At 40.5% G+C, this 14965-nt stretch overlaps 1 long non-coding RNA gene across 2 annotated transcripts in view; it reads left to right on the plus strand.

Moving 5' to 3' along the window:
- Positions 1-2995: 2995 nt before the first annotated feature.
- LOC137851510 (uncharacterized) overlaps positions 2996-14965 on the plus strand; it is a 41705-nt gene continuing 29735 nt past the window's right edge. Inside the window, exon 1 of one of the 2 annotated variants that reach the window (XR_011093253.1) lies at positions 2996-3263. This is a non-coding gene — a long non-coding RNA (uncharacterized lncRNA). The remainder of the gene's footprint in view (positions 3264-14965) is intronic. The other variant, XR_011093254.1, reaches the window with a different exon arrangement.

Consider the following 14965-nt stretch of genomic DNA (forward strand, 5'->3'; position numbering starts at 1 on the left):
TGGCTTATTGATGCAAATTTTACCCAGCTTGGAAAAGCAACACTTTAGTTTGTCTCGTAAAAAAAGGGGTGAGGATGTCTGTTCATGGACTTGAATATGTTTAAAACTTTTTCAAGAGGGAAATTTTGTCCCTTAAAAAAAATAAATAATAAAAAAAAAAAAAAGAGAATTTAAAGATAAGAGGGGAAAGGCACTGTGGCTTTCCACATTATTCTGCAGTGAGTCCATGCCATAGCAGGACCATAGCAGTGAATGCTACAGACCAAACCAGGGCTGAATGAAAAGAAAAACCTGGAGATATACATGATCTGCTCATGTGAACCCTTCCAAACCTCCTGCCTATTTCCATGGGATAACAGATATCTCACAGTGTCACTCTGGGCAGGAAAGGAAACCCAGACCTGATAAGAGGTGGACTAAAAGAAAGCGGTAGCTCCAGGACAGTGACCATGTATTGCTCTCACGGCATGGGGAGCACACAGAAACACTCATAAAGATTTAACTCCAGGCTCCCTCTGACTCAGGCAGAATTGCTGCGATTAACCAGATCCACTCCTGGAAAATGGTGGTGGCCCACCACAAGCGGAAGGAAACATTTATATGTCTTTTTATTGTTTTTCTAAGAATGGCAGGATCTTTCCCCTTTTCCATTCCTTTGCTACTGTGGCTTTTTAATCACTAGACCATTACTATTGCAGCACCATCAATTTTTCCCCCCCCTTTTTTTTTTTGAATTCCTCTCAGTTGACTTTATTTCTCCAGGCACTCTGCATGGTATAATAACGTGTAAAAGGGAATATTTACTTTTGCAATGCTACCTGCCCCGAGAGCAGCAAGGCATCCTGTGTAACAGCTGTGGACACTAATTCACTGCAACTGTGGTCTGTTTTCTCAGCATCAGCTACATTTCTTTTCCATATGCTAACTCCCTTTTAGCTTAATTTTCCCATTACCCAGCAGTAACATTGAGTAACTGTGTTGGGCTGTATTCAAATGCAAATTAATATCCCCTTCTGTCCATTAGCTCCGCTGTTTCTTGTCTAGTCAAAGCAACTGGAAACAAGCAAGGAGCCTGGTTCAATGGTTGGACAGAGGGGCCCTGTCTGGGCTGGGGCTGCTGTTCATCCCTGAGAGCAGACACAAAACAGCAGGCTGTCGAAAGGAGAGGTCCTTCATCAAGACGTTTCCTGTCAACTAACCCCGAACTCCAGCCAGTCAGCATATGCCACAGCTCTCTTGAACGGGCGGTGTTTGAAGTATGTAATTCACACAAGGTCTGTGCTGTGCTCTGGGCTGGAAACTTCTGCTGGATCGGCAGTGAAAAACCTTTAAGCAGGGAAGGGGAACTGAGGGGAAGGAAGGGAGATGTCACTGGGCAAACCATATGACTCCAATCTTAAACATGGGTAATAAGCCAGGCTGTTAAACTAGAGAAACCTTTAAGTAAAATAGCCTGGTACAAAGCAAGTTACCCAAAAAAAGGGGATATTGACATGAATGCTGATGCTGACAGCATGATTGAAGGGGAAAGGAGAAGGTAGAGAGAACAAAAATAAATGTAAAAACATATGGTTTGCCTCAAAAGGTGGTGTTTCTTTCTTTCCCTGCTCTCTCTCTTGCAGGACCACTTGGGACTAGAAATACTAGCACCATGCTGGGAGGAAAAAGTGCTCTAATTCCTCTGCACCCCCACCCAGAAAAATGAAACTCCACACTTGTGAGTCACCAAACCCCAAAGGGTTTATCCATTTCTCATGCTTTGAGTTCCATTTGAATTTGTTTCCACTCTGATGTTTCATCTTCCATCACCTACTGGTCTCACCTTTCCCTTTCAGCACAAGCATGTGCATTTGTATTAATATCATTACTCTATGCTAGGCAGATCCAGATCTCCTGTTTTGCAAATAATATTATGGACTAATTTTTTTTTTTTCTTTTCCTGCCCATTCTTTGCAAAATCTTTTAGTTTAACTTGGCAGTTTACCTTTGAAAACACACACACACACACACTACCCCCTAAAAGAAAGGGATGCAAGAACAGGAATTGCATCCATAACTTAGAGGGCTTCGAAACATGATAAGAAACAAAGCTGGGAAGCAAATCTATGATGCCTGAATCCACACCAAGGTTACTTAAAGTTCAGTTGCTGGAGAAGGCAAGGCAGTGAGGACAAAATGCTTTGGTTAAAGATGGAGAAGGACCACTTTTTGGACTCCACAGTTCCAGCTGGCTGAGTTAGTTACAGAGTCTTTCAATCAAGAGGCATCAAAGAGAGCATCACCCCTCTCAGAACAATCCCTGCAATGATGGTCAGAAATCTCAGATTGGAAACACTTGCAAAAAGTTATGTGCAAAATGGCTTGTACACCAAATCTGAATTTGGTGTAAATAAGAGATATTTATAATCAGTTCACAGAGAGGAAAGGAAAAAAGTAATGATGGAATAAATTACTTACCATGAAAGAATCATTGCTGCTTAGAAAACCAACACCTTAGGCTTCACATTAGGTGAAAAGATATTTGTTGAAGTTTTCAATTTCTGGTAGCTCAGAACATGGCTTAAGTTCATATGTAAGACCCTTTCACATGTAAGTTCCTCCAGTGCAGAACAATAAACCCGTCAGCCCAGGTAAGTGCTGAAACTCAGCCATCTGCAAGGTGTTTCCATGGAAAGAGACTTGCACCCAAGACTTTGGCTGTGGAGATTGTTCTGGAGATTGTACTTTTTGTACGGGATTTTGTTTTCTTGTTCCCCTTTGGAGAGAGTAAATTCCATGGCAGATCAGTGTTGGTTAACCTTAGACACACAAAAACCAAAGGCAACAATCCTTCAGCATGGACATGTGATACCAGGCAAGGAGAGGTTTTGTCACAGGGTGGTGAAAAAAATATTTTCTGGACAAAGATGTGAGAAGCTAATCCAACAGTGACTGAAAGAAATCAGACAAATGTTACATAGAACAGATCGACTTTCATCTCTGACCTGCCTGCAAAGGACAAGCACAAACTAAAGGCAGGGAAAACAACCCTTGTCCAGCTGGCCTGCCTTATCTTGTAAGAGATACAGCAACTGGGCGCCCAGCTTTGAAGCCAATCAAATGATGGACCTGCTAAAACTGATTAGCACAGACTTGCGTGCTGGGACAACTTTGAAACCAGAGCTGGGGATGCAGCACTCTGAAGTGGAAATGACTGGAAAACTCTGAGGCTGTGGGATCCCGATGGAACATGAGGTTCTCCTCTGTCAGCTGCAGCAGTGAGGGTAAGCAAAGTGCAGGGCTGGTATTTCTTGCAGCTGGGTGGGCCTGTTGTGTTGCCCTTGCTTTTTGCATTTGCATCTTTCCCTGTGCTGCAGCCCCAAGTTCTCTGTGCATCCTGAACTCCCAGGGTCCCTTGGGTCCAGAGCCTCCACTCTGACAGAGGCTGGCACCAAAGTGCAAAAAAACTCATAATGAACAATAATGGAATAACAGGCCAGAGGGAAAGCTTCTCCCTAATAGCCAGTGATCGACTCAATAAAAGCAGAGCACAGCACAACAAAAACAGAGGGAAAATTGGCAGCAGGATCAGCCCTGCTATTATTGCAGAGATCCAGCTACTGAGAGCCAAACAGAGAGCAGCAGCGATACCGGGGTGCTATTCTCCTGCTACAGGATACAAATAGCTTCCATTGAAACCAATGACATTTATTCATGTTCCGTGGCAACAGAATGGAGTGTCCTATCTACTTACTCAGCGGTGCTGTTGCAGCGAGATCAGTGAGGGCGAAGTGTGTGTGCCTGTGTAATTCGTGCTCTCTGTTTGAGAACACTTAACTGTCATGACAAACTGCAAAAATATTGCCACTCTATAAAGGAGCCTGCAGGTCCCTGTCAGAGGCAGATACAGAGCCGTAAGGCTGTGTGCAGGCACTGGGGCTGTTTGCTTGCTTCTGTTCCCATTTTATCTCTTGCTGGCAGGCCAGTTCATCCAACGAATCAGTCTCAAGTGCTGTTCCTTGGTGTACCTTGTTTTTTTGGGGGGGTGTAGGAAATGACTATTCATTCCAGTCTCCTGTTTTGTCCTGCATGCCCAGCTACCAGTGATACATTAGGACATGCAGAAAGTCAGGCCTGCAGCTAGTGCTAGGGGTAATCAAACTTTGTGTTGGCTCGGAAAAGGCTGAGAGCTTCCCTTTGGGACTAAAGGACAGGTACGGAGGGGTTTGCCCTTGCCTGGGAAGAGGACTTTCTTGGGCTTTGGAGCTGGGGAAATCATAGCTGAGGGGACATGCTGGAGAGCAGGGTCTGTAGTCAAAGGCCCCTTAGCAGTGGAGAAAGTACAGGGAGAAAAATAAGCTTAAACTGAGAGGAGAACACATATCAGAGATGTTCTGTTGTAGACAGAACAGGGTATAGAGTTGCTCAGGTAGTTCTGGGAAGAAGATGCTGTTGGGTTTTGAACATGTAGCAAGGCTCAGATAAAATCAGATCAAGATATAACTAAAAACTTGGAAATATGGAGAATAGAATGTGTTATGAGACTTTTTTTTTTTTTTTATGTAGCAGAAAAAAAATATCTAAATGTATCTGCCTACATCAGAAAACTATTGCTAGTCCTTTTTTGCTCTGGTCAGAGAAGCAAACTTTCCACTTGAGATATAGTTTACACAAGTTATTAGTTATTTGACAGTACTATAAAGGATTATGCTGAACAAGATCAAGATGTCCATTCCATAAAACCTGTATCCATACATGGGTATAGTTATGCTAGTCAAAATAAATATTTAAAGGAAGAAAGCTGCCAGCATAACCATCATAACTCCTAAACAGATCTGCTGCAAGATAGAGAAAGTGGAATTTCCCTTCTCATATCAGATCAGAAAGTCTTTTTTTTTTTTTTTTTTTTTCCTCATAATGCCATAAATTCACCAGACAGAAGCTGTGTGAGAACAATCATGTTCCAAAGGGATTAGGTAACAGTGATGGAAGAAGGGAACAGATTGCTGAAGGGTCTTGACAAAACTCAAGAGCTTTCTCCCCAAACCTTTTCCCCATCCTTTAATCTGCTTTGCCCTTCCCTGTTACCAAACTGCATCAAAAATAATAAGTCTTAAATTCAAACCTCATTTACTTTGCTGCAAATCTCTATATGGCCACGTATGCTGCAGAATTCATAATAGTGGTGGCTTGAATCCATTTAGTTAATGCCACCTGAAGACTTTTAGGGTTTTTTAGATGGAGTAAAAAATCTCCACGTAGTGTCTCTGAACTAAATTCATTTTTTCATAATCTAGAAAATACACTGCATGAAAATTATCTCTGCTCAAGAGAGTTGCATCTGAGGGTGTTGCTTGTGAATAATTTACTTTAGAGTTTTGCCCTTTATCTTTTGGCAATTCTGTTATTGTAGCCATGAATTAACAAACATTTTATTACAATTTTGCTTAAAAGGAAATAACAGATTTCCAATGGCAGTCTGTTTGATTTTGACTGCTGTCTCTGTGTATCTCGGTACCACATGGGGTTTTATGCATGTCCAAATGGAAGATCTGACCGTAGTGATGTGAGTACATCAGACAGGAGTGGATACCTCTTTTATCCAAAAGGAGGTCAGTGCAGCTATAACTTTGTCTCAGAAGTGCCTGCACAACCAGATGGTGTTAACATCCTCATCATCCACTGAACCTGTACCCAGTCGAGGAGGAATGTGAAAGACTTGATTTGGTTGGGCACCTGTAGGCACCTGGAATGTCAGAGTGAATATCGCACACTGGTCTAGTAGATGTGTGCTAGTCTAGCTACACATCCCCCCTACAGGCACATGTCCTAGTAGAGATGCTCCTTGCACTGGATTAGGAATTTCTTTTTACTGTTTTTTAATAGACAAGACCTAGCTAAATCCACTTTAATTGAGGTAATTTTAAAGTATACTTTGGAAATATAAATGAGGATAAGGACCAGGCTTCTACCAAAAAGAAATTCCAGAAAGTCTACTCTAAATTTCAGTAAATGAGGGTAATCTTTGTAATCTAGGGGTTATTGGATATGAAATCTCATAGATGCAGAATCCTTCCTACTTTCACAAGCTATAATAATAAATGAGACACTTTTTCCAAACATCTAGTCACCCCACAGATGGGAAGAATCCTTCTTCTGATTTTTGCACAGCATTGCAAAATTACTAGATAATTTTTCATAGTTTAGTCTGGGGAGAATGGTCATTGCTTTTCCTTCAAAATGCATGTATAGTTATTTCCAGAAGAGAGAGGAGAGTGTTTGATGAGCCCAAAGCGAGCCAGGGTGTAAGATATATTGGTATGATATATCTTATGAGTCTCTCCATGCATTCACGTTCAAGCAGTTCATCACCAGGCCGAAAGGAAAGACAAGTGGTCAGCTGGTGACTGTAAATCTGTCCATTTGTGTAATTCACTCTAGTCAGACACATTTGCAGAAAGCCCAGGAACAAACTCTGTCCTGTTTAAAAGAGTAGCTGAGTGTTGTTCATGTGTGCCTTATCAATCACAGAGCCTTAATACGAACGTGTACATGCAATCGGTGGAAATAAAGAGAAGACCATGCACTGCTGGGACTGTTTGTGCAGACAAGCAAGTGAAGTACTGGGCATTTTTATTCTAAAGAGCACAGAGAACTACTCCAGAGTCAAACTTGTTTTATTTCTACTATTAAAGGTCAGAGCCTGGTTCTTGTCTAAATGCCCTTGTGCAATTTTTCTTTCTGAAGGAAAACGTTTGGGATCTTGACAAGACCTGAGGCTTTATCTCACCTATCTTCAGCCACCTGTAAAACAGGCAATTTATGTGAAACAATCATCTAATTTTCATCAGTAATTAGCAAGAGAAGCTATTTGGCAAAATTGCCCCCTGGAGTTCCCTTTCTCTTCACTGACAGTGAAGGAAACCCGGATCATGAATATAAACAACCTGCCTAAATTTTAGATATTTGTTGTTGTCCAGTACTTGTTTTTCTGGGTTTCTGCTACACCAAACCTACTTTTCTGACCTCTGGGGAATCTTTGCATAACCATCACCTGCCTCACTGCAGCTGTGGCAGCTGGGAAGAGGGGCTGTAATTAGGGCACTTGCACTCAACTAAATGTGCACAGAGCAAGCAGAGAATGAAGTCAGTCAACGTACTGCCATCCTACTTAACTCTTGTTTTGACATTGGATCTTCCTGGTCTTCCTTTCCACTGAAAACTAAGAAGCTTGAAAAAGAACCTTCCTCCTGTTCACATCACAGTGAGATGCCAAGTCCAGACACTACCCTGAAACTTTCTGGGAAACATGATACCACATGTATCACTTACTCCCTTTTGATTTAGAAGATATTTCCATCTCTTTATGCTCCTACCAGGATCTGGGATGCTCAGCATTTGTAAAACTACCTCTGGCAATTTGCCTCTATCCTCAGTTATGAGCTCGGGTAATTCACATGAAATGCATGGTATTGTTCAAGCATTTATGACTTATATTTTGCCTCTAAGACCTATCAAAATATGTCCCCTTTACCAAGTGGAAGGTGTTATAATGAAACTGCCTTTTCCAAATTCTCTAGATTCTGCACTGGTAGAATAGGGAAGAGCAAGACAAGTTTCTAACTCTATTCTCTTTAAACAGCAGAAAGGAGTCAAGGAGGTGAAGTGGACAGAAATGCTATATAGCCCTGCTCGTCTCAGAGTGATTACTTCTGCTCCCTTGTTTGAGGTGCATGTCTTTCTTCTGCACTCTTGCCTTTGCAAGAACTTACCAAAATTTATTCTGTGATGCTGTCAAATACAAGATCCATCCTCTTTTTCATCATTATTCACTTAACTCAGCACAAAATTGCGGTTTTCCACCACATTTACTTGTTTTTCACATTCCCACCCCTGAACTTTCCCTCTTGCTACCAGTTCCACACACACTTGCTACCTAATCCTGGCATTAATCCTTCATAATCCTTATTCATGCACTCCTATCCTCTTATTTCTTCCACCTGGGCCACAGCCATGAGCCTGGCCAGTCAACTCTGCCCTTACCCTGCACTTTTCAAAGAAACACGAAGCCCAACTTAAAATTGCCTTCTCCCTCTCTCCATTTGTGTTACGTGCATTGAAACACACAATTTGGTTTTCAAACTGCTGACAGCCAATGACTGCATTTACACCATTTTGCATTTCAGGGTTTAACAGATATCACGGATGAAAACCCTGCATGTCCAATTTGCATAAGTGGAGAATTCATGTGCAGTTGCCCCATGTCTTTATGAACTCTATGAAGTGCCAGATGACCAGTCACTCTAATTGCTACACGGGTTTGGGAGCATTTGATTTCTGAGGAGCGATTATGCCTGAAACAGATTGTGCCCAAAGAAAAATGATCTGCATGAAAATGCACTTAATTATAAACTGCCACGGCAGAAATGGAACCTGACAGCCCAGCTGCCCCATAGGACTGCTCCATACATCACTGAGCAGAAGAAATGGTGCTAAGAGCCAAGCTCATAAAATCCACTGACAGGCACCAAAATAAACTCTGATTTTCAGAAAGAGTTGGTACTCAAGGAGCTTTCATACATGCAAGGGGAAGTACTGGGCCATGCAGAGCACTTGAAAGGAGAATTTGGTAGAGTCAATATTTGCAACCATTTACGGCCATCCAAAATCAGTGGGCCAATGTGTGAGGTGCTATATATGTGTGTCACAAATTCTTCTGGTAGAGAATGAGTCAAGCCACATGTCTCCTGCTTTTTGTTCATGGCTTACACCTTTCTTTGTTAATTCTTTTATGCTGGGATGACAGGCACTAGGTACCTAGTTCCTTGTCCTTTCCCCAAGAAATAACATGCCAGATGCCATAAAGACCTGGCACTACCACATTGTGCACAGTCAGTACTGGATTATGGAAGACATTTACTTTTACTACAAAATCTGTGAGGTAGTTGCACATCATAATGCAATTACACTTAATGTAGCAAAGCAGCATCTAAAAGTATAGCAAACAAGTACAATGAAATCCTGGATTACTGGGATTCATTGATTTCAAGACCAAAACTTCTCACAAGCATATTAATTAGGATAGAGAGTATACAACAATGATCATGGAGAGAAAAAGGAAAGAAAAGACAGCTAAAGGTTCAAAGAAAAATGGTAAGAAATAAGTAAGATATGAATAATGTCCAAGCTACTGGCATAGTAGATAAGCATATCTGATAAATACTGTGAATGTAGATGGAGCAAAGCTATTCGGAGATACTGTTTTATTTGGAAGGAAACAAACTAGCAAAAGGAATATAAATGCTTGTTCTGAAGAGCAAAGATATTAAAGTAGATATGGGCCTGTTACTGGAACTCTTGATTCTAGCAGATCAGATCAGAGCAACCATAAAAAAATGCCAGCTAATAGTAAGTACAATAAGCATCTGTGAGGAAGGCATCAAAACAAAGACAGCCATTGTACACTGCAAGAATAAGAATACAAGCACCAGACTAAAGCAGTGGGGCACACAGGACAAGCAAATTGACTGAGGATGGTCTAGTATGTATGACAATGATGGCACCACGAAAGGCAGAAAGGAGATTCCAGGCATCCATGTAGGGCCATGGAGATTTTAGGAACACTGAATGAAGTATGGTTCTCAGCAGGAACAGTTATCCTGGGTAGAGTACTGCACTAATATAGTTTATAGCTGTTTATAACAGGGTCTGATCTGTTCAGAATTGAATGAAACATCTCCATGTGAAACAAGGCAGCATCATGTAAATATCTGTTATATTCCAGAACCCAAGTATTTCCAGAAGAAAACCCAGAGGATCACACAGAGTGGTTGTAAACACAGGGAGATTTCTAGAGGATGGGGAAAGATCTGTGGCATGACTATAGCATATTCTAATGGTCTCAGTCCACGAAAAGTTCAGAAGGATACCAGACCTTCTCCTGGCATATAAGCATCTAGAACAGGGGCAAATTTGAGTGAGAAATTTGTCAGTCTGAGCTTGTTGACATATATGAATCCATGTGACTTGCTGGTTTCAATAGAATAGGAGCTGACAGGAGCACAGAGGCAAGGTAACACTGCAACGTAAGAAAGTAGGGGGTAATCATATCTGAATTGACTTAAAGCTGCTGTAGATATGAATGTTAATACAGGTAATAAACTTTATCAGAAACTGTGAATACACCCAGTCTTATCAGTATGTTCTGTTAGATGTCAGTGTTCCACTGGCATATGCCCAATGGGGCAGGTACTACTGGATATACACCACAGGAAGGATAAGACCGTGTGATGCTACTTGATAAAAGTAACAGTTGTCTCTCCTGGATCTCCCAAACACTAAGATTATATCTGACAACATTTGTATTATTGGAGGAAGTAACGTCCAGAAGAGAATCTTGGCCTATAGAACTGGCATGCAAGACATCCTGAAGAGACTCCAGAAACAGTTCAAGGCTGAATAAAGACAAGAGATTTTAAAAGTTGTGAATTCCTACTGGACTTCTCAGGCTCTGGTACGAAATTCAACAGTATGAGGAAATGTTCTTGAACACTGTAACATATTTGTTTACATTCTTAAATTGACAGACTGGTGTCTGCTATGGTTTCGGCCCAAGCAAACTGGTACTCTCCCAAACACCTTCCTGTTTGGAAATTAGTACTAGCCAGACACTACCTCCAGCAGGCAGTTTGGATGTGGCCACCCAATTTCACGGCTAGGAGATTTCTATGGTACAGGCAGGGGTTGTTCTCTGCCTGCTGATATCCACACATGGAGTATTTCTGGATATGTTACACTGCCCTAGATATAACTTTGAGAATCTCCAGGAAATCCAATGAAAAGAGACCAAGATAGACTATTAAAACCAGTAGAAACCCTCCATAGTTGTCCTCTTCTTCAGGAACAAGGTGCTGTGCCCCACTCCCAAGGGAGGGATGAGCAGTGCATGCAGTACAGCAATCAGTTGAAAGGGAGTAGTCAATCTTTCCATGAGACTTCAGAGTTACCCTGGAGGCGTATAAGGGATACCTTGTCCCTTGGAGGAGTAAAGGCATATCTCTCACTAACCAGGCACTTTTTATATGAGCAAGGCTCACTTCTAAGGCAAATCACAGAAAAGAGATTTGTGGAAGGGCCTGAGGTCATGCTGCAGAGCTGAGCAGGTCTGAGACTAGTGGAAAAGACCTCACAACCCAATGGCAAAACATAGCAGTTAGGATAGCCTAAAGAGATCAGGTACAGACTCAAGGCAGTGAAGTGCAAATGAAACTCAAGAAGAGTGGTAGTGAACAAAAAGCAGGTCCTGAAATGAGAGGCAAAGTGCAGATGGTAAGAAGATCTAGAAAGAGCATAAATATCCCTGAGTAAGCCTGACATGAAAGAAGGGGTACAGAGGAAACAGGTATTTGAAATAAACAGAACCAACATGTTGCCACGCAACAGAACGAAGATAGCAACAAGGTTAAATCAAGTTCATAGTCAAGATACTGAAAACAAGAAGTGGGGAAACTGGTTTGGAAACCAACTCATTTGAAAGCATATGACTTCAAAACATTAAACAAGGGTAGTGGTTAAAGCCACATGTGTAGGTTCAGGAACACACTAATATCCACTTGCCTTAGCAGCAAATGATCCTGTAAAACACACCTCACCTAAAATTATTCAAAATAGTGGTTTAGCAATTATTGTGTGACTTGAAAGGAGGAACACATCTTTCAAGAAGGAATTATTTGGAGGCGTACCAAGGAGTCACTTTCTCCGTATATGGTTACATGCAGGATCCCTGTAGAAATAAAATTAAAAGGAACTGTCCATTCCGTGTTCCAAATGCCTCTTATAATTATTGAGCACTGAGTAAATGAAATGTCTATTACATTCTTACATAAGAGCTGAAAATAAGGAAGAAGCAAAGAAAAGAGTAGAGGAGATGGATCATGTCACAGATCTGTCACAACTTTACAGAGTCAGTTTATAATGGAAAGATGGGGGAATCCTCATCCAACAAAATGGGGAGAAGTTGGGAATATAGGCTGGGAATTCTTCTCTGGTAGAATGTCTGAATAAAAAAAAATGAAAAACTAGTCTGAAGGGAACACAAATAAAAAAACAGATATTGGCTTTCTGTCCTGGGATATTTGAATTGTGTCAGGCCTCAGCTATGACCCTCACTAGACTTTGGAAGAGGGCAAGATCATATCCTCATCCTTTTATCTTGCAACGTGTGCATGCCGGACCATACCTAAACTGTTTTCTGCTCTGTGGCACCACCTCCTGGCACAGAGTGATGACACAAATCCAAAAAGATGATGAAAAGCAAAATTTTGTGCAGCTCGTTTTTTTGATCTAAGTTATTGTTAGAACTGCTTATATGAGGGAAGCAAGGGATAATGTCATATTTTGATGCACAGGCACAAATAAATGTAATTGTGAGAAATTGCATCATTACCATTAAAGAATAAAATCACAAGTGAAAATTTATTAATACACCTTTACATGCTGTTGTATCAGTCATCAAGTGATCTTTGGTAGCATGTACATTCCATGCCCATCCACCCAAGGTTTCCTTCATTTTTCAAGCTTACTGAATAAGCATAGAGAAAGCAAGGAACTGCTCAAGGGAAGAAATCACAAAATTCTCTTTTGTGTCATGTAGCAACAGGAGGCCTTGAAATAAGATCTCAGCAGCACAGGCTGTACTGCCACTTCTGAAGCCTGCAGAAAGCCCTGCTGTCGCACTGCAGGAAAGATTTCATTTTTACCATGCTTGAATTATCACTGGATGTTCAAGGTGAAGCTCACTAACAAACATAGCTAACTACAAGCCATCAGGCAGAAGAAGACTACATAGAATGAAAGCCTGGAGGCATTTTTCAGAGGTGGTCTTTGGTCTCTGCCCATCTTTCTTCCTTCTTCTCAGAGGGGAGCTTTGCTTTCCTTCCATATTTAGCTAGGTGGTGATTTGTGAAGTTATGATCAGGAAGGTGGGCATATGGCTACAAATAATAATAATAAAAACTTTCTATTTTTGCCTCCTGTTGCTTTTTAATATCTCTTCACCTTCAGTTTGTACATTAATGAAAAAATCAGTGTTATGCTTCCAGCAGGGCTGCATTTTCTGTTTGCTAGGCATAGAATGAACAGCTATAGTCTTACTCTCATTTCTGTAGTCAAAAATGTTTCGCTACAGACAAACTAATTGTTTTGTGTGGAAAAGCCACCTAAATATATTGTGTACACCTTAATCAAAGATTTTGAAGTGAGTTTGGAAAAACAACAACAACAACAAACAACAATATCAACAAAACCACAACAAACACCTCTTCTCAGAAAACTAGGAAGAATGCATTTAGGAAAAACTGAGAAGAAAGAGTTCAGTAAATGGATGCAAGGCAGAAATATATTCTATTTAAGTAAGATATTCTTGCATTTAGGAGAACTAATAAAGCAAGAAAGTGTTCACAAAATTTGCCACTGATCTTTCAAGCTTGTATTAAAACTAACAAACAAACAAACAAAACCAAAAAAAAAAAAAAAAAAAAAAAAACACCAAAAAAAACAACAACAAGCTTAAATACCAAAGTTACTGACTCTTGTGACTTTCCAGAAACAGAGTTATGGTTTTGGAACAACAGAATAGAAACTTACAAAACTGTAACTTGAAATCTTTGTTCCATATACTTGAGAAAAGGAAACAATCATGAACACAGTGGAAGGGAAGGTTTGTGGAGAGGAAGTTCTTGCATTTTCTTCATATTGTGTTAACTTTGACCTCATGGAAGTTAGGTTCAGTTCTTGATCATGTCCTGCCCATGACTATGGTTTTGTGTAACACTTTAAGGATCTCTCTACTAAGTCTGTAAGAGGAAAATAACAATTCTTCCTACTGGTGGGGTGGCAAAAAATATTGAGAATTGCTGCCAGTATCTTCCATACACAACTTTCAAGTTTGTTTGCTAGATCTGTATCTGAACATCATGGCTGGATGAAATTTGCTAGTTGCAGTTTCAGTAATTTTGTAGCCTAACAGCAGTACAGTTTACAGATAAGTACTCTTTTTTTTTTTTTTTTAAATAATAAGGAATAATAAAAACCACAGTCAAGAATATTGTAGAGGCAACATATGGAATAATCTTTTGGCAGATATCAGAATCTAATTTTTTGGGGGTAGGGATGTGGAGTTGAACTAACCTGATTTCAGGACATCTCAGACACTTACTTTTTGAGATGCTAAGTAGTCTGAAATTCAGACGCTAATTTAGGTCTATATTTCTGTGTAGCTAATAAGATTTTATTTTGAATGACTTCTTGAAGTACCTCAGACAATCTTGGCAATGAGAAAAGCAGATTTTGGAGCACTAAGCAGCTAATTCAGCTGGTATTTATATCTTCTGTCCTAGTAACAGGAAAGGTGCCATTGTCTTTGAGGGGATTAAAGTAGGTGCTAACTCTATATATCCACTGAAATATCCTGCAACAGCACATGTCAATAATCTTTGAAGTAAAGTAGCAACAGCAAGACAGCAGAAAAAGACAGGACATGATCAAGATGTGTTTTCTTACAAAAGTGCTTAGTAAGAGATATTGGCAATGTCAAGACTATGGAGCTCTAGAAGTCTGTCTCTTTTCCAGCCATGGTAGAAAGAACTAAACCACCACGGGCCTCAGGACAAATGATTGTGATATCAGGCAGCACCATTTAGGTATCAAAAACATTTAAGTATTCATTATCATTTTTGCTTTCCCATATACTTCCTCGGTGAAGCCCCACCTTTTGTTCTCAAAGGTGACTCAGTTTTTAAGCACACTTCCTCTTCTTTCAGGATAAAGGAAATTTTCTCATGTACTGTTTAATATTTCCCTCCTACCACCTTCTTCTCCTCTGTGCCCCTCCTTTATTTCCTTTACTCCCGATTGACAAATGTTACACAGGTGTAAGAGGACTTATGGACTTAATTTAAGCAAAGTTTTCACATCATGTTCACTGACA

The sequence above is a fragment of the Anas acuta genome, chromosome 2 (assembly GCF_963932015.1).
Source record: "Anas acuta chromosome 2, bAnaAcu1.1, whole genome shotgun sequence".
NCBI classification, from domain to species: domain Eukaryota; kingdom Metazoa; phylum Chordata; class Aves; order Anseriformes; family Anatidae; genus Anas; species Anas acuta.